This window comes from Silene latifolia, chromosome 7 (assembly GCF_048544455.1).
Source record: "Silene latifolia isolate original U9 population chromosome 7, ASM4854445v1, whole genome shotgun sequence".
Classification (NCBI taxonomy): Eukaryota; Viridiplantae; Streptophyta; class Magnoliopsida; order Caryophyllales; family Caryophyllaceae; genus Silene; species Silene latifolia.
The window spans coordinates 90049174-90069962 of NC_133532.1; the positions used below are offsets into that span (position 1 = coordinate 90049174).

The window sequence follows — 20789 nt, forward strand, 5'->3', positions numbered from 1 at the left end:
AATCCGCATTTATCCAATTAGTCGAAAGAAGCCAATTTGGGGGGATGCCTAGTGAAGACCCTCATTCCCACATGGAGACTTTTTGTGACTATTGTGATGCGATTTCACAAACCGGAGTGACTCAAGACCAAATTCGATGGGTCTTATTTCCTTTTTCTCTAATTGGTACCGCGAAACAATGGTTGAAGAGCCTTGATAAGGCAGCTCTTGGAATTGACTCTTGGAAGAAGTTGGCTCTAGCTTTCTACAAAAAATTCTACCCTCCGGAAAAGACTAACATGCTAAGAGCTCAAATCACGGGTTTTAAGCAAAGGGACGAAGAATCTTTGTATGAAGCTTGGGAGCGATTCAAAGAAACTTGTCGCTCATGTCCTCATCATGGACTTAGCGACTGATTCTTGGTACAACCATTTTGGAATGGTCTTTATGAAGACTCAAGAAACATTCTCAACATGGGATCAAATGGTATGTTCACCGAAGTTGACGATAATCAAACTTGGAATAAGATTGAGGAAATGGCGGTCCATAATTCACAATATAGTAGGCCTCGCAAGGCTACTAGAGGAGGAAAGCATGAAGTGGACTCTATTACTCAATTGGGTGCTCAACTTAGTGCTCATATTGATACCATCAACTTGAAGTTTGAGAAGGCTATGGCTAAGCTTGAAGAAGCCTCAAAATCACCAAAGCATCATGTTAAGGCCATGGTGGCATCTTCATCAATCCCAAGTGGGATATGTGAGAATTGTGGAACTTTGGGACATGACCAAAGTGAATGTAGGGGAACAAATGAGCAAGTGAATGCTTTTCAAGCATACAAAAGTGGTACCCCTTATTCCAACTATTACAATGAAAACACCAAATTCCACCCAAATCTCTCATACAAAAGCCAAAATGTTCAAAACCCTCAACCAACATACACCCCACCTCCCATGAGAAACCAAAATCAAAGACCCTTCCACAACCAAAACCAAGATTATCAAAATCAAACTCCATTCAATCAACAAAATGACCAAGGTTTTGATGTTCAAAAAGCGGTCCTCCAAATTAAATGCAAAAGAATCAACAAGAATTTTTCATTCAAATGCAAAAAGATAGCCAAGCAAAAGACATCACCATCAACAACATCCTAGCCCACACAAAAATGTTGGAAACTCAAATGACCCAACTAGCATCTTCAAGCTCTCAAAGACAAAAGGGGCAATTACCACCTCAAATTAATCCTCCAAGACATGAAACGGTTAGTGCCATTCACTTGAGGAGTGGTACGAGATATGAAGGGCCAAAGAAGCAAGTTGAGGATGAAGTTGTGGAAGCTAGTGACAAGGAAAGAGTTGTGCAAAACTCTAGGGAAGAAGAACCCACCAATCAAGAAGTTTCAAAGAAAAGTGAAGAAAAGGTCAAAGAGAAGGAGCCCATTGTGATTAGACTTCTATTCCCGAGTCGTCAAGCTAAGCCTAAGTTTGATGACCAACTTGGAAAATTCATGGAAATTGTGAAGAATTTAGAAGTCTCGATTCCTTTCACGGAATTGATCAATCACGTTCCGGCCTATGCAAAGTACATGAAGGACATCCTTATGAAGAAGAAATCAATCCGGAAGCTTGAGACTATTGCCTTCACTAAGGTGAATAGTGCCATCCTTCAAGGTGTAGATACCTCATTTCTGCACCTCTCGCAAACCACCCGGTGATGATTGGGCCGCATGTTTGGTGCGCGGAACGATTTGTGACAGTTCGTAAGATTATCGTCAAGTGATTGCTCAAATATTAAATATCTACCTCTTAGTTGTCATCTACGTACCGATACGGTCGTTTTGGCAGTAATTAGAGTACATTCGGAGTCCGGGTCAAAAACCGTTCCATTTCCTGATAACTGTTAAATCCCGAGTCAGAATGTTCTGGAATGTTCCGGATATTTCTATTCCATATCTCATAAATTTTATCTTTTGGCAAATAATATCCCGTAATATTCGTATAAGATATTAAGGAAGTCGAATTATTTCCGTCCTACCATAACTCAAACGCGGAAATCTTTCTTCAGCAGGAGGAAACCTCCTGGGAATAGACGCAGCAGGCACTGCGCCTCTTCCAAGAGACGCAGTGGCTGCTGCGCCTCTTCCCAGGCCCTTTTCTGCATGTTTCACGTATCTTTTTCATATCTTTTCGAGATTCACTTCCAAAGAGTCTCCGAAACCCTAATTCCTTCACGTGATTAGTATAAATAGGAGCCTTCGCTCCTCATATTTCTCACGCGAGTGTCCGCCCTTCTCTTCTCCCTTTGCATTCTAGACTTTGTTCTTACTTATTGGCGCCTACGTGCTTGACCTTTCGACCACGTAAGCTCGGATCTTTCCGGGTACCAGCCTCTCCGTTGCATGACCGACCAATTTGACCAACTACACTCAATCAACTTAATTAATCAATCGTTTTCCTCTTACGAGGGCACTCTCTTTGCATTCGCGTCGAGCATTCACTAATCGATATCTTAGTTCTTCTCGTTTCGTCAACATATAAGTCTGAGGGTGTCAATTCCTCTTTTATTTATTGTATTTTACTTTTCGTATCATCAATTGTAAGGTTTATGTCGAAAATATCATTAAAACCGATTTCTAAAACCCTTTGTTAAAACCTGTTTTTGTGGATTTCCAGTAAATAACCGTCGAGAAAGGACGCAGTAACTGCTGCGCCTCTTCGAAGGAGCGCAGTTCCTGCTGCGCCTCTTCGTGAGGCTGCCGCAGTTCCTGCTTCCTTTCTTCTTCGTTTGTCCTCTGTAATTCGTACTCAAAATCTTTCTTTTGCTTGTTCGTCTGTCGATTCTTTGTCTTAATGTCATAATAATTCACATGTATCATTATTCATCATTAACATGTTTTAATTGTCATAAATCCGACTTAAATCCCTTATAATCCATATTTGCGGGTTTTCGTCATTGAATTCAATTCTGGATTGTAGAGATTCAATTTGTTCATATTGGGTTTCTGGAATTCGTCCTTGATATAGATTAATCCGTCTTTTGTCGTGTTCATCGCATATTCGTCATTAATCCGTTGCATCTAATGTTAGTTAATTGATTTCAATAGAGGACTCATTAATATTTATCACTTCTATCATTATTTCATCATGTAATTAATCCGTTTGCATCCATCTCATTCATGTTTTGCTGTTTTTATGACATATTCATGTGTTAAATAACCTATTAATCACTTTCATCCGAGTAAGTAATTTAATTAACCATTAAAATCACTAATCGACATTAACGGCTTGCAATTACGGCTTCACGGCCCAGAATCGAGCCAAGGAATGACGCAGGCGTCTGCTGCGCTTATTCCAAAGGACGCAGGCTCTACTGCGCTGTTCTGGCCGAGCTCATCCCTCACGAACTCGTTCTGCCTTGACCTAGTTTAATTAGTTTACGTATTAACCAACTATTATCCGTAATATCACGCTAATTCCTGTTCGTAATTTTATTCTTTTATTCTTTTTCTCAAATTATCCGTTTTGAAGGTATTTTCGACATAAATCGCCTATCCAATGTAATTAATGTAATTTTCATTATTGTAATTCATAATCATTATATTTCTTTTATTGCTTGTATGTTTTCACATGTAAATGAGCATTAAATCCTACTTCGACCCAATTGTATGTTAAACTAATTGTCAACCGACTTAGCCTAATTCTTCACATGTTAGGATTAAAACTTGGATGTTGCATTGCATGCATATAGCCGACTATATATCGAGTATAGACAACTTCCCTAATCATTAGTAGAGGCCGCTATCGAGGCGGGCGGGATTAGGTGTTCGATCAAAAGAGCTTCCTAATACGTACCCTCACCCCTTACTCCAGATCTCCGTGAGCACCCGTGTTCATTGGCATCCACGAGAGTCATTCTAGACATAGAATGCTAAGGGTAACGATTGCTTAGTGTTCATGTCACTACTTTGTATCTTGACATGACACGAGGTATTCGAACGGTTCCAATTTCCCATAAAAATTGGTGGCGACTCCATACAAAATGCAAACGCTTGTCTCGTTTCTCGGCAAAAAGCGCCCCGTGGCGGCCCGCTCCCACGTTTAGCGACTCATTGGGAGCATACACTTACGTGTAGCAAGGGTGAAACTTGAACAAGGTTAGGGAATAGTTTGTACAAGACAATTGTCGGTTTTCATAACTCGGTCTTCCTAGACCGTTTAATTCGGCCTTCCTAGGCCCAACCCAACTCATTCGACCAATCGTCCCGTCTAAACGGTCCTAATTCTTATTTGGGCCTAAGGATGGATAGCGATTGACGTCATCCATACCATGATGCTTACTCTTGTTTGTATCAAGGGCCTTCACTACTTGAGGAAATGGACTAGGAATCGGCCTTACTCCTGTTTGGCACGAGCCTCTCCACAGACTTCGGGTTTGATGGTTCGGTATGGCAACCCACCCTTTAAACCAAAACCCTTTTAAATGCACTCAGCATCCCGTTATAATGCTTGTATAAATATGTAAACCTTATGTGATCACCATTTATAAACAAAACCATGACGAATTTTCAAAAAAAATCAAAACCCTCTTTCAAACAAGAATTTCGAAATAGGGCTTCCAATTAGCGCAAAATCCGGTCAAAACTCTGTCCGTTTGTCGAGTCAAAATTCGGGCCACAAGCCCATTTCAAAACCTCACTTCGAGTCCACTCCTACAACTACACTACAGTTGACTAGGACACACATTTTCAAAGACCTTGTCTTTCTTCAAAACTCACTCAACACAAGTGGCACACACCCACTTTACGAGTCAAAACTTTTCCTCTTTTAGCAAGTGTGATAGAACGGTCGATCGTGTTTTGATTCGTCGCCGATCTCTTATCCAGTTTCCAAGATGCCCGGATCAAGTGATGAAACGAATCTCCACCACCTTCAAGACGGTAATGATCGAATCCTCGCCGCGCTAGCCCAAATGCAAATTACCCAAGAACAAACATACGACTGCCTTGAGCTTATCGAAGGCCGTATCTTCTCCGTTGAGGGAAGATTGCCTTCTCATGAAAGTGAAGTACTACGTAACTCCGATGATGAATCTAGAGACGAAAATCCTTTTGTGGGAATGACTGCAGCTGAGAAAAGACTCCAATACCTAGAGGAACAATTGATGTACCTTAAGGGTGATGACATTTATAGGGAAAACAACCGCAAGTATGAAGCCGTCAATTCCAAATTGCCAACTAACTTTAACATGACGGATATCCCTAAGTTCAAAGGACATGAGAACCCTTTGAACCACATCCGTGCCTTCAAGGATTACATGTCTATCAAAGGCATCAAACCCGAGATGTTCTTAAGGATCTTTCCTTCATCTCTTGACACCATCCCGAAGCAATGGTTCTACACTTTAGATCACAAGAAAGTCGCTACTTGGGAAGACGCCGCAATCGAGTTCTCTAAGCAATACGCGGATAATGCCGAGATCCAAGTCAACATGCGCACTCTAGAGGTTCTTACCCAAAATGACAAAGAAGGATTCACCGACTTCCTAAGTAGGTGGAGGAAGACTAGCACTCAACTAGTTGAACGCCCGGATGAGGCTACTCTTGTGGAAAAGTTTGTGGATAATCTCAAACCCATCTATGCCAATCATTTGAGATATCAAAACATCAAGACTTTCAAGGACTTGACCGTGTTAGGAACAAGGATTGAAGATGACATCCGTAAAGGACTCTTGTCCAAAACGGTAGGCCGAGGATATCAAGGGTCCACAAGTCGTTCATACGGCTCTACTAGCAAGACCGACGAAGTTAACCTTCTCGAGCCATCTAAGAAAACTACCCCACCAAGAAAATTCACAAACCTTGGGGATACTTACTCCAATGCTCTAAAAAGGTTAATGAAGCAAGGTAAACTCCAACCCATTGGACCAACTCCCGAACCCGAAAGGAAGTCCAAGTTTTGGGATGAAAATTCATACTGTGAATACCATAGGGGCAAAGGGCACGACACAGAAAAATGCTTCAAGTTGAAGCACGTGCTTCAAGATATGATTGAAGATGGTCGACTCCCAATACCACCAGGAGGTAAACCTAACAACACTCAGAATCCTCTTGGAGTTCTAGTGATTACAAGTGATGAATCTACCTTAGATTGCTCATACCTCATTTCTCCCACCGAAAATGAAATTCATGCAATTGAGAAAGAAAGGCTCTATTCTAGTATCTCCCCTACCATTTCCGACTTCATCACATGGGCAAGGAGTGTAGATAGACAAGTGTGGGAACTAGAAAGCATGGTAACAACCTTACGCAATCCCAACACAACACCTAAAGAACGTGTACCATTGATCTTCTCTCAAAATGCCACTATGCAAGAAGTAGTCACCGTGGTTGATAAACTGGTCGATCAAATCATACGAATGAGGGAACTAGCTGCAGTTAATGGGGTTTGGCCGATGATGATGAGGACGAATATCTCATTGAAAACTCCCTAGTCAAAGAAATAGTCCAAAATGGTGAAGACCAAGATGTGGATCACCTAACTCGTTCGGGTCGCCCATATCAAAACACTATTCAAAACGGTCCAACCAACGTCATCACACCAAATGACAACGAAGATGACCCCACTGATCATTTGCTCAAGCAATTTTAGAAAACAAAGGCTGATCTTTCAGTCTGGCAACTAGTAGCAAGCTCATTCCCACATCGCCAAGCTTTACTGCAAGCTTTAGCCAAGCTAAATGTAGCACATAACTCTACTCCTGAAGATGTAGTTAACTTGGTCTTTCAAGAATCACCTAAGCTAAGTAATCCTATTACTTTCTCGGACGAAGACTTGCCACCTTTTGGCGCTAGTCACAACCTCGCTCTATACATCACTGTCATTTGCCTAAAGAAGTATGTGCCAATGACCTTGGTAGATGATGGCTCCGCGGTCAACGTCATACCCTCAAAACGGCATACAAGCTAGGTATGAAAGAGTCGGATTGGACCCCTACCAATCAAGGTGTGCGTGCATATGATGGTACACGACGAAAAGTGGTAGGACTTGCTAACCTAACCATAGCCACGGGACCAATCGAACGAAAGGTTAACTTCCAAATAGTGGACATCGAAGCTTCATTCAACATACTTCTGGGAAGGCCTTGGATTCATGCTTCCAAAGCGGTAACATCCACCCTTCATCAAAAGATCAAGATCCCACTAAATGGCAAAGTAGTGACGATCACTTCGTCACCCATCAAGGCAATAATCGAGAAGCAATCAAACAATCAAGTCCTTGCGGATCCCGTATACGAACTTGGGGTTTCCAAAGTGTAAGTGTCATAGAAAGCGAATTGGCACCCTTATACTATAATCCCTACTCCAACTTGGTGGTCAACCACATAGTCAAATCCCAGGGATACTTCCCTGGAATGCCTTTGAACCCAATTCGGAAGAATACCTTCGCACCATACAAGGAAGGCAACTCAACAAGAATACCACTTGGACTGGGGTACAAACCCACAAAAGAAGAAGTTCTCGAAATGCTAGCCCAAGTCCAAAATCGCAAGCACGTGGGAGTCCAAATGAGGCCATATCTCCCCACTTTAAATGGGTACTTTGTTCAAGAAGGAAGTTCAGAACTCTTTCATGGATTTCCCGAACCTTGGCATTACTTTGAGAGGAAGTTAGCCGGAATCGAGATCTTTCACGATTACTACTTCATTCCTCCAGAAACGGTTCCTACCGTCAAAACCCGTCAAGCACCTTGCTTAGACGAACAAGCTGTTAGCCTATTGTTTGGAGAAGATCGATTCGTTAGGGCCGCGCAGGATGAGATCATTACTATGATACTTCAGGACAATCGCTTCAACCCCACCGCGTTGATCACAGAAACCGACACAAAGCAGCAGAAAGGGTGGAGAAAATCTATCAAATGGACCAACAACCAAGGAAGACTCTTCAAGCTCACCACTGGAGAAGGAGAGATGTTCAAAGGAGAACCAGAAGACGACGAGTTTGAGTCGGAGTCGGAGTCAGAGTCGAAGTCTAGAGAAGTAATTAGAGAGTCTATTCTTGTCGTCATCCCCACTCCCTTCGTTTCTCCTAGCTTAGCCTCGAGTAGTCACAGTAGTTCGGGAAATGCCCCAATTACTGTCCCTCTGCCGCCACTGACCATGGATCAGTTGGCTTCTTTGTTTCAAATTTACTCAAATCTTAATATGAATAAATCAGGTTCTGCTTACTCTTTGCGTTATCTTGAGTGCAATTCTGTTTACGATGATACTGAGGATGACCAAGACCCAGACTCAATCGAAATACCTCCCTACGTAGCCAAAGAAATACTACAGGAAGGGGAAGGAGGACCTGTAATAGAGGACACCGAACCCATCAATGTAGGAACCGAACTAGAACCCAAAGAACTTAGGATAGGGACTACCTTGAGCTCAACCGAAAGGGCCGATTTCATAAACCTCCTAAATGAATTCAAAGACGTTTTAAGCTTGGTCCTACAAAGACATGCCAGGGATCGACAGGGATATCGCCGAACATAGGATTCCGATTAAGCCAGGTTTCAAACCCGTAAAACAGAAGCTTCGACGAATGAGAACAGAATGGGCTCTAAAGATTAAGGAAGAAGTCGACAAGCAATTCAAAGCCGGGTTCATCAAAGTTTTCGAGTATTCTGACTGGGTAGCTAACATAGTGCCCGTACCCAAAAAGGATGGGAGAATCCGTGTTTGTGTTGACTTTAGGGACTTGAACAAAGCGAGTCCAAAAGATGACTTTCCTCTACCTCACATTGACATATTGGTGGACAATACTGCAGACCACGCGTTACTATCCTTCATGGATGGATATGCGGGTTATAACCAAATCAAGATGGCCATGGAAGATATGCACAAGACCGCATTCGTCACCCAATGGGGAACCTATTGCTATACGGTAATGCCGTTCGGATTGATCAACGCCGGAGCTACATACCAACGCACCGCAACTACACTCCTACACGACATGATGCACAAAGAAGTTGAGGTATACGTAGATGACATGATCGTTAAATCCAAGGAAAGAGAAGGACATATTGCGAACCTTCGCAAGTTCTTCGCAAGGCTACGAAAGTACAATATGAGACTCAACCCCCAGAAATGCACATTTGGGGTAACATCTGGTAAACTCCGAGGATACGTCGTTAGCCAACGCGGTATAGAAATAGATCCTTCAAAAAATCAAAGCTCTGATCGAAATGCCACAACCTCAAACAGAAAAAGAAGTCAGAGGATTCCTGGGAAAAGAACAGTACATAAGTCGATTCATATCAAAACTTACGATGATTTGTGAGCCTATCTTCAAGAAACTCAAGAGAACAGACCACACCATGTGGGATGATGATTGTCAAAAGGCGTTTGACCGAATCAAAGAGATATTGGCCAAACCACCAGTGCTCATGCCGCCACAGCGAGATCAACCTCTTGGTTTATATCTCACAGTAACTGAAACCGCCATGGGTGCCATGCTGGCTTAAACCGTAGGAAGTGAAGAAAGAGCTATTTACTATCTAAGTAAGAAGTTCTTGGAATATGAGTGCAAATACTCACAACTCGAAAAGACATGCCTCGCTCTTGTGTGGGCAACGAAGAAGCTACGTCACTACATGCTTAGCTACTCCGTCAAGATATACTCCAAAATGGATCCAGTCAAGTACCTCTTCAAGAAACCCGTCCTCAACGGACGTCTGCGCAAGATGGACTCGATGCTCTCGAGTTCGACCTTAAATATGTGCCACTGAAAGTTATAAAAGGTCGCGCCGTCGCCGAATTCTTCGCAGAAAATCCTATCAACGACGCGCAAACCATAGATACTTGGTCATTTCCCGACGAGGATATACTTCAAACAGATGTAGACTCCTGGGACCTATACTTTGACGGAGCATCCAACTTAAGAGGATTCGGAATAGGAGTGTTGCTCATTTCTCCTGAAGGTGAGCATACACCGATTGCTGTCAAACTCGACTTCGAGGTGACAAACAATCTTTAGATCTGCTTGTCTCATTGGACTACAAGCGGCAGTAAGCTTAGGCATTAAAAACCTCCGGGTACACGGGGATTCATCACTGATCATCAACCAAGTTACAGGATCTTGGAAAATCCGAAGTGAAAGCCTCGCACCCTATCAGGCTAGGATAGACCAAGTCGCTCAATTCTTTGATCACGTAACATATCTACACCTACCTCGGGAGAAAAATCAATTTGCGGACGCTCTTGCGAAACTTGCATCTTTGATAAACATGCCAGATCACATGGTAGAAATGCCTTTGTGCATCGAACGACGGCCGTCGAGCCGCTTATGTCCACCAAATCACCGATGAAGAGGAAATCGCGCAGGAACCCTGGTTCCAAGCAATCCTGAATTTTAAGCTTAACGGTACATATCCACCGGATATGGACAAGAGGGGACAACGTGCTATACGCCTACTAGCTTCCCAATACATCCTGATGCAAGGAGAATTATACAAAAGAACACCTCTTGGTGTAGTGCTGCGTTGCCTTGATCATTCACAGGCACGAAAGGTGATGGAAGAAGTCCACGACGGAGAATGCGGTCCTCACATGAGTGGGCCTATGATGGCAAAGAAAATCACACGTTTGGGATATTATTGGACCACAATGGAATCCGATTGCATCAAATACGTGAGACATTGCCACAATTGTCAAATCTTCGAGAATGTACAACATGTCCCTCCTTCATTGCTCTACACGATGACATCTCCTTGGCCATTTTCTGCATGGGGAATTGACATAATCGGAAGATAACCCCAGTAGAACAGAGGTCACCGTTTCATTCTAGTAGCAATTGACTATTTTACCAAATGGGTAGAAGCGGCTTCCTACACTCGGTCTTACAAACCAAAAACGTGGCAAAGTTCATACAAAACAACATCATCTGTCGATATGGTTGCCCACATGAGATCATTAGCGATAATGGGTCACACTTCCAAGCTGAAACCGAGCAATTGCTAGCCAAATACAAGATTAAGCATCACCACTCTTCGCCCTATAGACCACAGACTAACGGCGCGGTAGAGGCGGCAAACAAGAATGTTGTCACGATTCTCAAGAAAATGATCGACAACTACGAGATTGGCCAAGCAAAATACCCTTTGCCTTATGGGGGTATCGTACATCTGTCAGGACGCCCACTGGGGCTACTCCTTTCTATTTGACCTACGGCATGGAAGCCATACAACCAGTCGAGCTAGAAATACCATCCCTGCGTATTCTACTAGAAAGTCAAATCCCGGAGGCCGATTGGAAGAGGGACAGATATGAAGAACTCATCCTCCTGGATGAACGTAGGCTACGCGCCTTACATAATGTCCAAACATATCAAGCACGTATCAAACGAGCTTTCAACAAAAGAGTTAGGCCAAGAAACATCAAAGAAGGAGACCTAGTACTCAAATCGGTTAGAGCTCTTTTACCTGTCGACCCACGGGGAAAATTCAAACCTAATTGGGCCGGACCATTTCTAGTCAAATCCATACTCCCAGGGGGTGCGGTTAGAATTACAGACTTAGATGGGAATGAGTTTTCAAATCCCACAAACCTTGACCAACTGAAACGGTACTATGCCTAGAATAGGACCAAACACGCGCCTCGCGTAAACCCATGTGTCGCTCTTGTGGCACTAAATAAACGGCCCCTGGCCAAGCTGAAATAAGCTAAATGTCACTGTGCTCTTGCATTTTGACAAGTTTGTCATCCTCATATCATCAAATAAACTAAATTCGCACCTCCAGAGTAAGCAAAAGCTCATGCTTATTTTCTATGTTCATTACAAGCTCTTGCTTCGAACAATTATTCTTTTACATTTACTCGAACTACGCACAAGGGTTTGATTTCGCTTTTTAAGTGAATACGTAGGCAATCCTTCACGGGATTCAACCCATTATATCTAAAATGTAAATAGAAGGACATTTGCATTGCATTTGAAATTCGACAAGAATAATAAAGTAGGAAATCTTAACGGTTTCATAACCATTCAACCTTTTATTTCATTCATTTCCTAAATAATAGTAGTACGTTACATAATAAAAATAGAATAGGCTAGGATTCTAAAAATCCCTCCTTTTTATTCACAACAATAATAATCATATAATAAATAAAGACTCGGGCTATTCCTCCATCTTCCCCTTGCCCTTGTCATTCTTGTCATATTTCTTGTCACGACCTCGAGCCGGGCGCTCTTGCACCACTTCAGACCTAATCACCAACGGTCTTTCTCGAGGCCTAACCCTGCCATTCTTGCCAACCACCATTTCCGCGACAGGAGTAGTCTTTGATTTCTTCAAGGATGAATGACCTGAAACCCAGACTTCTTCTTCTCCCTCTGTCGGATGCTTCTCCTTCTCTTTCTCTCCCTCGCACCTTGTAGTCAACAGGCTCGCGTTTCCTCGCCTCTCTCGCTCTTCCGGAGTTGCAGCCTTTCTCCACCTCAGATAAGAATCCGACACCCACAAAGCATTGGTGGAGAAGCTCAAGAACCACATGTTTCTTTGGGCCCATTTAATAGCCCACTCTCTTCGGCTTTCTGTAGTAAGTGCCATAGCAGTCTGCGGGACGATATCAAGCCTAGGGATCGTCCTTCACCCAACTTGCCTCATCAGTCTTTCCGGAAAGATGCATACCATAAACTCCAATCCCGGAATGCGCACGGACCTAGTGGGATCCAAAGAAGATACTCCAGTGACAGACTTGAGGTGCCACCACGGTACAACCCTCCTAATCAACGGACCATCATCATTCTTCAGCTTGTTCTTCCAATAGTCACAGACCCGGGTAAAGTCCACCATGTACAACCGCGTCCTCATCGCAATCGAACGAGCATGATAGGAAAGTGCATGGACTGGGGGCTCGATCAATCGGAGCCGTTCCATAAGCCAAACCTACCAAGAGCAGGCATTAGACATCAAAAAAAAAAAAACGAAAAAAAAAAAAAAAAAAAAAAAAAAAAAAAGATGTCTTTTACCTGCAAAATGACGGGACTACCCAAGAACGGCAAATCGCGGTTGGATTTCCTATTATCCAAACCCAAAATAATCTCTCCTAAGCATAAGCAAGCTGGGCTCCTGCGCAGCTCCATTTGCTCAATAAGGCCCAAAAGACGGGGATCACCCCTCAAGTCTTCATCGACGTGTCCTTGGAAGACATACACGTGCAACAAACAAAAGCCAAATGCCCTCCTCCTGGCAACATGAGAAACAGTAGGGTCGGCCCTGTTGATGAATCGGTCTACAAAGTCCAACATTCTCACGCCTTTCGGGGTAACTAGACGGTCCACCTCAAGTCTAGTCAGTCCAAGCAAGTCTCTGAATTTGCTCTTATACCCTTGTGAAGTAGAAGGGATGGCAGGTAAATGTTCGGGGTCCCACCCACCAATAGCAGCAATCTCTTCAGGAAACGGGCAAATATCACCTCCTGGGAACGCGAAAACATGATAATTCGGGTCCCAATAGTCAAGGCAAGCATCCAGGAACGGTTTTACAACCTTAATGAGTTTCAAACTCAATAAAGACCCAAGGTTATAAGCACCCATGTCATGCTTCTCCATATTTGAAAATTCATTTGTCCATTCCTTCAAACGGATCTCCAAAGTATTCATGATGACAATTTTCTTTTTGAAGATTTATTTTGAGAGTTTTATGTGAATAGACGAAGAAGAGACGAAAGATTTATGTGAATTAAAGCTCCGTCGACGCTTCTATTTATACTAATTGTTGTTTCCAAAAATCCGCCAGAACGGACGGCTTGGAACAAAGGCAGCACTGCCGCGCCTTTTCAAAGGGACGCAGCTCATGCTGCGCCTCTTCCCCAGTCTCACCTCTATGATTTCCGCGTTGGATCTTTCCTAATTCTATAACGCATGATTTCCTATTCCTGCGGGGTTTTATTTTGGTAAATACGAGAAGTTTACCATGTCTCAGGCTTCCTAGATTCGCGGGCACGCATTTCAAGGCGACATCGACATTTCTGCCATTATATCACACTCGCATATTTCATTTTAAACATAATTTTCACTTTAATTTTAGCTTATGTATATTGATTTCTTTTATTTCTATTTTCTAAACTTATGGATTTCTCTTTTTTCTTTTTTGAGGGGGAAACCCTCCCTACCGTCCGGTCATTTCCGGCAAATTTTTTGCACTTTTGTGCTTTTATTTTGAGTCTCATTTTGCGCTAATTAAGGCCATATGTATATAAAATGTATGTTTTGCGTGATTTCTATGTAAATTTCGGCAGCATGACGGCGTAAACCGTTGTCTACCAAACCTGTTCAAGAACTAACTGCAGATACGAGCAACACAACCCCCCAAAGGCACTCAGGCCGTCGTATATACACCAAACAGAGCAAATGTACAAGCAATCGGGGCTTGCGCCAAACAAAGTCCAAATGTCCAAGCAATCGGGGCTTACGCCCAAACAAAGTCCAAAAATGTTCAAAATCAGATGTCCAAATGTACAAGTCTACAAAACTACACAAGACTACTGGGGCTGGCGCCCTCCAACTCGGCAACTCTCGCCACAAGAGCAGCGATCTCGGCATCCCGAACCTCGAGCTCCCTCAACACGCGAGCGGTCTCCTCCCGAGACTGGGTCAACTCTCGCTCCAGCTCGCGTTCACCCTGTAAACAGCAACAAATTGGCTCATGTCAAGCGACTCAAGCAAAATAAAAATCATCAAAAAAAAAAGAAAAATAGGCGTAAGGTTCATACCTGGCGACCTCGACCACCGACGAGTGCCTCAATGGCGTGGCTCGCGTTGGTTGGCCACCCCTCCATAGTGCCACGAATCGGGACGGCGCGACCTGCATTATCAAAAGAAATTCTCAACAAATTGAACAGATTCAATCAAATGTGTTCCTACACGAAAGTTATACAAGTTAGAGGCTCACCCTCCGAATCAGATGCTTCCAGTCGCCTAGGCCAGCATCCATCACAGCTACGTCAAAGTCACGCAGCTCGGAGATCGTCGTCCTCCCGGTCGCGTCAGTGTACTCAAGGGTCTCGGGGTACTCTGGGGGCTCGATGCCCGCCGCCTCGACCTCCTACAAGGACAAATAGCTCTCATTAACCGATGATCTTTCGTCGCAATTCTCAAAATCAAATCAGGGAAAGAGTAAAAGATGCTCACCACTACTGGCCAGTACGCCAACCTCCCGTAAAGGAACGCCGAGTAGTCCTCGCTAGGGAGAAGAAGGTCGTCACTAGCACCAGCCAGGTCCGCCTCCCTCTCAGCCTCAGAAGGCTCCCTAAACATCGTCCTGGGAGGATCAACGGGAACCGTCAACGCGTCCCGAGAGCACTGACGAGCCAACCACTCGCCCAAGTACCACACAGGACCCATCGACGTCCTCAACAGCAGCCGGCTCGGGCTCCTAGGTCGAAGGACCTCAGCAACAAAAGGAGGCGCTCCAGCGTACTTCGCCCAAGGTCTGGGCACCCACTGCGACAAGATAATACAACGATCATTCCTATGATCAAGTAAAGGCAAAGCATAAGAAGTATAAGTGAATACAAACAGGATACTCACGCTGCTCAGCTGAAGGGCGTTCACGTCCCGCCGGTAGACATTGTGAGAAGAACGCTTGCTCTTCGTCCGGCACATCACCCAATCCCTCACCACGGGATAGGCCCTCTCCAGCGGCTCCGTCCTCTTGGGCGCGAGACTCGGGAAGTAAGAGCACACCCACGCCTGTAAAACAGGATAATCAATGACGATCTTTCGTGATTGGATAAAGAAAGAAATTTACTTTGGTCTAAAGGTTCATACCTCCAACAAAGAGTCCAGTCCGACAAACACCGGAGAAGTCCCCTTCTCCATCAACTCCGACGAACCATGGCCCTCATGAAGCGATAAGGACCGCAAAACCAGCAGGTGACCCGGTCCCCGCGCCCTAGGGAACTCAGTCGAAAAGAAAAGGAAGAAGCTTCGTCGACCGCCTCTCGCCCTTGTCTCCGAGGTAAATCGAAGACAGAACCACCAAAGCCACGACGAGCCCTGCACCAGACAGGAGGAGGAGCTGTCTCCCTCCCATCAATCGTCACCGGTACGGGTCTTCCCCCGCAAAGTAGTCTCGAACGTAAGAACGGGTACCAAACCCGCATCAGAACAGCCTTCGGCGACAAGTTCCAGCCGATCAACCTCCTCGCCTCGGCCGAGTCCGCCCTCATGGCAGTCTCCGGCCACACCATCTCCTCGGTCCCACACGGCAGACCAGAAATTATGCCGTAATCCTCCAAAGTGATTCCCACCTCACCAAAAGGCATGTGAAACGTGGAAGTCGTATCCCAGAATCGATCCAAGAAAGCGCGGACCAGGCTAAGGTTAGCCCGCAACTTCCTCTTCACAATATCCCTCCAGACCTGAACCAGAGGACCGAATGCTCCACGCTCGATCATGGCCCTCTCCTCTGCCGACAGCCGCTCGTAGTGCTCCATCGCCGTCGTGTAACCCGAGAACGACCTGATGTTCCCGGCCTCCTATTATGATTTGAAACAAAAGCTATCTTTAGTTTTTGAATGAAATTTGAAAGAAAATTTGGACAAAGAATGAAAGAGGATGGGTATTGAGTAAGTGAATTCCTATTTACCAAGCTCTTCACTGTCCTGTAGGACAGGTGACCCTCTGCAGCCCACACGAGGTGCCTACTTTCCCAGGTCTCACCCCACGCAGGAGCTCCCCTCAGCTGACGACCTCCTCGCCCGACGTTGGCTCGTCTCGGAATCTCCTCCTCCTCGACGGCCTCCTCCTCGTGAAACTCAGCAGCCATCACCGCAGCGGTGAGGGCCTGCTCTAAAGCCTCCTCAACAGCAGCGGCGTCTATCTCTATGGGAGCTCTCCCAGAAGTAGAAGCCTCATCACCTGCAACGTTAAAGCAAATTCAGGCCGCGTCACACGACGACAAGCCTTCGTTAAAGAGTTTTCGAGCCTTCAAGGCCCTAAAATCGCTCTTTCCTTGCTATCTTTGGCCACGTTCCCATCAACCCGATCACTCATGTGATAAATTGGATCAAGTCAAGTCCAGTTCGAAGCCTAGTTCCAGGTTCGAGTCGAAAATTCGGCAGCATTTCGCTATAACGACGATTATGCCCTAGAAAAAGTGTCCTGAAAAAGTTGTCACCAACCAAAATTCCGAGATGGTAGGAAGTTTACCCATCATTCAAGGATCCCAAATATCAAATTTCATCGCAAATGGGCAACCCTAAGGCTATTTTCGAAGCAATTTACTGGTTTAGTCAGAAAACCGTCTCAAACTTTCACTCAAAGGCTCAACACTCGATGAAAATTCGAAACAAATACATGGTTATGTTCCTAACATCACCTACTATCCATTTCTAACATCAATTTGGCAAGGCAAATCCATTTGGGGGAAAAGCCCCAAATTTTCGATCAAAAGGGTCGAAAACCCTAGAGTTCGCGGCTCAAAATTCAACAAATGCAGAAGATTAATGCAAGATTAAGACACATACCTCGATTAGTCATGTTTAAAGCAAGCTTTTGAATCAAACCTTGGCGGAAATGGTGAAGATTTGAGAGAGAAACGAGTTATTTGTGTTTCGAATGCCAATGAAACAATCCCTCGATTTTCGCGTTTTTACGCGAAAAAGCCAAATTGGGGAAAAGACGCAGCAGGCGCTGCGCCTCTTCCAAGAGACGTAGCTCTTGCTGCGCCCCTTCCTTTTGTTCTCTCCATACGGATTTTCAAAAATTCGTTATAAGTTCGTTATTTGTGGGCCCATCTTTGGTGCGCCTCTTCCACAATGCTATTTTAATCTCTTGGCCCTTTCGGCGATTTTCTTTCGTTTCGGCTCGCATTTGTCCCCAGCGCAGCAGTATTTTGCAGTATTGCTCACTCAAGATTTCTTCCATGACGATCAAGATGTTCCTAGTCGTCAAAATATTTGTCCCAAAAGTGATATTTTGCGAGATTGCTCACTCAAGATTTCTTCCATGGCGATCAAGATGTTCCTAATCGTCAATATATTCCCCAACAAGAGTTCGCTTGAGAACGACGCAAGCAGATTCAACCTCAAGTTTTTTTGCCAGAGTTCGCTTGAGACCGACGCAAGCAGATGCCCCAGCAGTTTCTACCGACGTCCTGCTACCCTCACTATATTTTGTGTTTCCCCGCGGAGTTCGACAGGGTGTCGTTCTCCAGAAGTTCCTATACCCAAACCTTAGCTATCCTTAAGTTGACCTTATTGTTAGGCCTCCTTCCCGTCAATGCTTTCCTTTAGGGTCCCCATACCCTAGCACAATCCTTATATATCCTTTAGGTCTTACCCTTAGCTCCCATGCTTAAACTTTAGCTCCTACGCACCTCCGGAAGCATCTCGAGAAAGAAGTCTCAGGTATGGTCTCTTCTTATGGCTGGCAAGCCCCCTTACGTAGTCTAATGGACTTTAAACGACCCTCCCCGATAGTCGACAGACTCTAAAATGTTCTCGACGACAGGTCCTTGGCTCAGACCCCTTGAGCCGCCTTGCGTCGCCATAGTCGTCAGGTTGTAATCTTCGATTGACCTGATGGCTATACTTTGACTTTCGCCTTGTCCAAGCCTCAGTCAAAGTGGGGGCTCTGTAGATACCTCATTTCTGCACCTCTCGCAAACCACCCGGTGATGATTGGACCGCATGTTTGGTGCGCGGAACGATTTGTGACAGTTCGTAAGATTATCGTCAAGTGATTGCTCAAATATTAAATGTCTACCTCTTAGTTGTCATCTACGTACCGATACGGTCGTTTTGGCAGTAATTAGAGTACATTCGGAGTCCGGGTCAAAAACCGTTCCATTTCCTGATAACTGTTAAATCCCGAGTCAGAATGTTCTGGAATGTTCCGGATATTTCTATTCCATATCTCATAAATTTTATCTTTTGGCAAATAATATCCCGTAATATTCGTATAAGATATTAAGGAAGTCGAATTATTTCCGTCCTACCATAACTCAAACGCGGAAATCTTTCTTCAAAGAGAGGAAACCTCCGGGAATAGACGCAAGAGCGAGCACGCGCGCCTCTTCCAAGAGACGCAGTGGCTGCTGCGCCTCTTCCCAGGCCCTTTTCTGCATGTTTCACGTATCTTTTTCATATCTTTCCGAGATTCACTTCCAAAGAGTCTCCGAAACCCTAATTCCTTCACGTGATTAGTATAAATAGGAGCCTTCGCTCCTCATATTTCTCACGCGAGTGTCCGCCCTTCTCTTCTCCCTTTGCATTCTAGACTTTGTTCTTACTTATTGGCGCCTACGTGCTTGACTTTTCGACCACGTAAGCTCGGATCTTTCCGGGTACCAGCCTCTCCGTTGCATGACCGACCAATTTGACCAACTACACTCAATCAACTTAATTAATCAATCGTTTTCCTCTTACGAGGGCACTCTCTTTGCATTCGCGTCGAGCATTCACTAATCGATATCTTAGTTCTTCTCGTTTCGTCAACATGTAAGTCTGAGGGTGTCAATTCCTCTTTTATTTATTGTATTTTACTTTTCGTATCATCAATTGTAAGGTTTATGTCGAAAATATCATTAAAACCGATTTCTAAAACCCTTTGTTAAAACCTGTTTTTGTGGATTTCCAGTAAATAACCGTCGAGAAAGGACGCAAAGAATCGCTGCGCCTCTTGAAGGAGCGCGCCTCTGCCGCGCCTCTTCGTGAGGCCGCCGCGATTCTCGCTTCCTTTGTTCTTCGTTGTCCTCTCGTAATTCGTACTCAAAATCTTTCTTTTGCTTGTTCGTCTGTCGATTCTTTGTCTTAATGTCATAATAATTCACATGTATCATTATTCATCATTAACATGTTTTAATTGTCATAAATTCGACTTAAATCCCTTATAATCCATATTTGCGGGTTTTCGTCATTGAATTCAATTCTGGATTGTAGAGATTCAATTTGTTCATATTGGGTTTCTAGAATTCGTCCTTGATATAGATTAATCCGTCTTTTGTCGTGTTCATCGCATATTCGTCATTAATCCATTGCATCTAATGTTAGTTAATTGATTTCAATAGAGGACTCATTAATATTTATCACTTCTATCATTATTTCATCATGTAATTAATCTGTTTGCATCCATCTCATTCATGTTTTGCTGTTTTTATGACATATTCATGTGTTAAATAACCTATTAATCACTTTCATCCGAGTAAGTAATTTAATTAACCATTAAAATCACTAATCGACATTAACGGCTTGCAATTACGGCTTCACAGCCAGAACTGAGCCAAGGAACAGACGCAGCGTCTGCTGCGCCTATTCCAAAGGACGCAGCTCTGCTGCGCCTGTTCCTGGCTGAGCTCTGTCCCTGAACTCTGTTCCTGCCTTGACCTAGTTTAATTAGTTTACGTATTAACCAACTATTATCCGTAATATCACGCTAATTCCTGTTCGTAATTTTATTCTTTTATTCTTTTTCTCAAATTATCCGTTTTGAAGGTATTTTCGACATAAATCGCCTATCCAATGTAATTAATGTAATTTTCATTATTGTAATTCATAATCATTATATTTCTTTTATTGCTTGTATGTTTTCACATGTAAATGAGCATTAAATCCTACTTCGACCCAATTGTATGTTAAACTAATTGTCAACCGACTTAGCCTAATTCTTCACATGTTAGGATTAAAACTTGGATGTTGCATTGCATGCATATAGCCGACTATATATCGAGTATAGACAACTTCCCTAATCATTAGTAGAGGCCGCTATCGAGGCGGGCGGGATTAGGTGTTCGATCAAAAGAGCTTCCTAATACGTACCCTCACCCCTT

General features: G+C 44.0%; 1 non-coding gene across 1 annotated transcript; it reads right to left on the reverse strand.

Moving 5' to 3' along the window:
• Window positions 1-278: 278 nt before the first annotated feature.
• On the reverse strand, window positions 279-385 carry LOC141593696 (small nucleolar RNA R71). The gene has a single exon (XR_012521766.1). It is a non-coding gene; the product is annotated as a small nucleolar RNA R71 (small nucleolar RNA).
• Window positions 386-20789: the final 20404 nt, after the last annotated feature.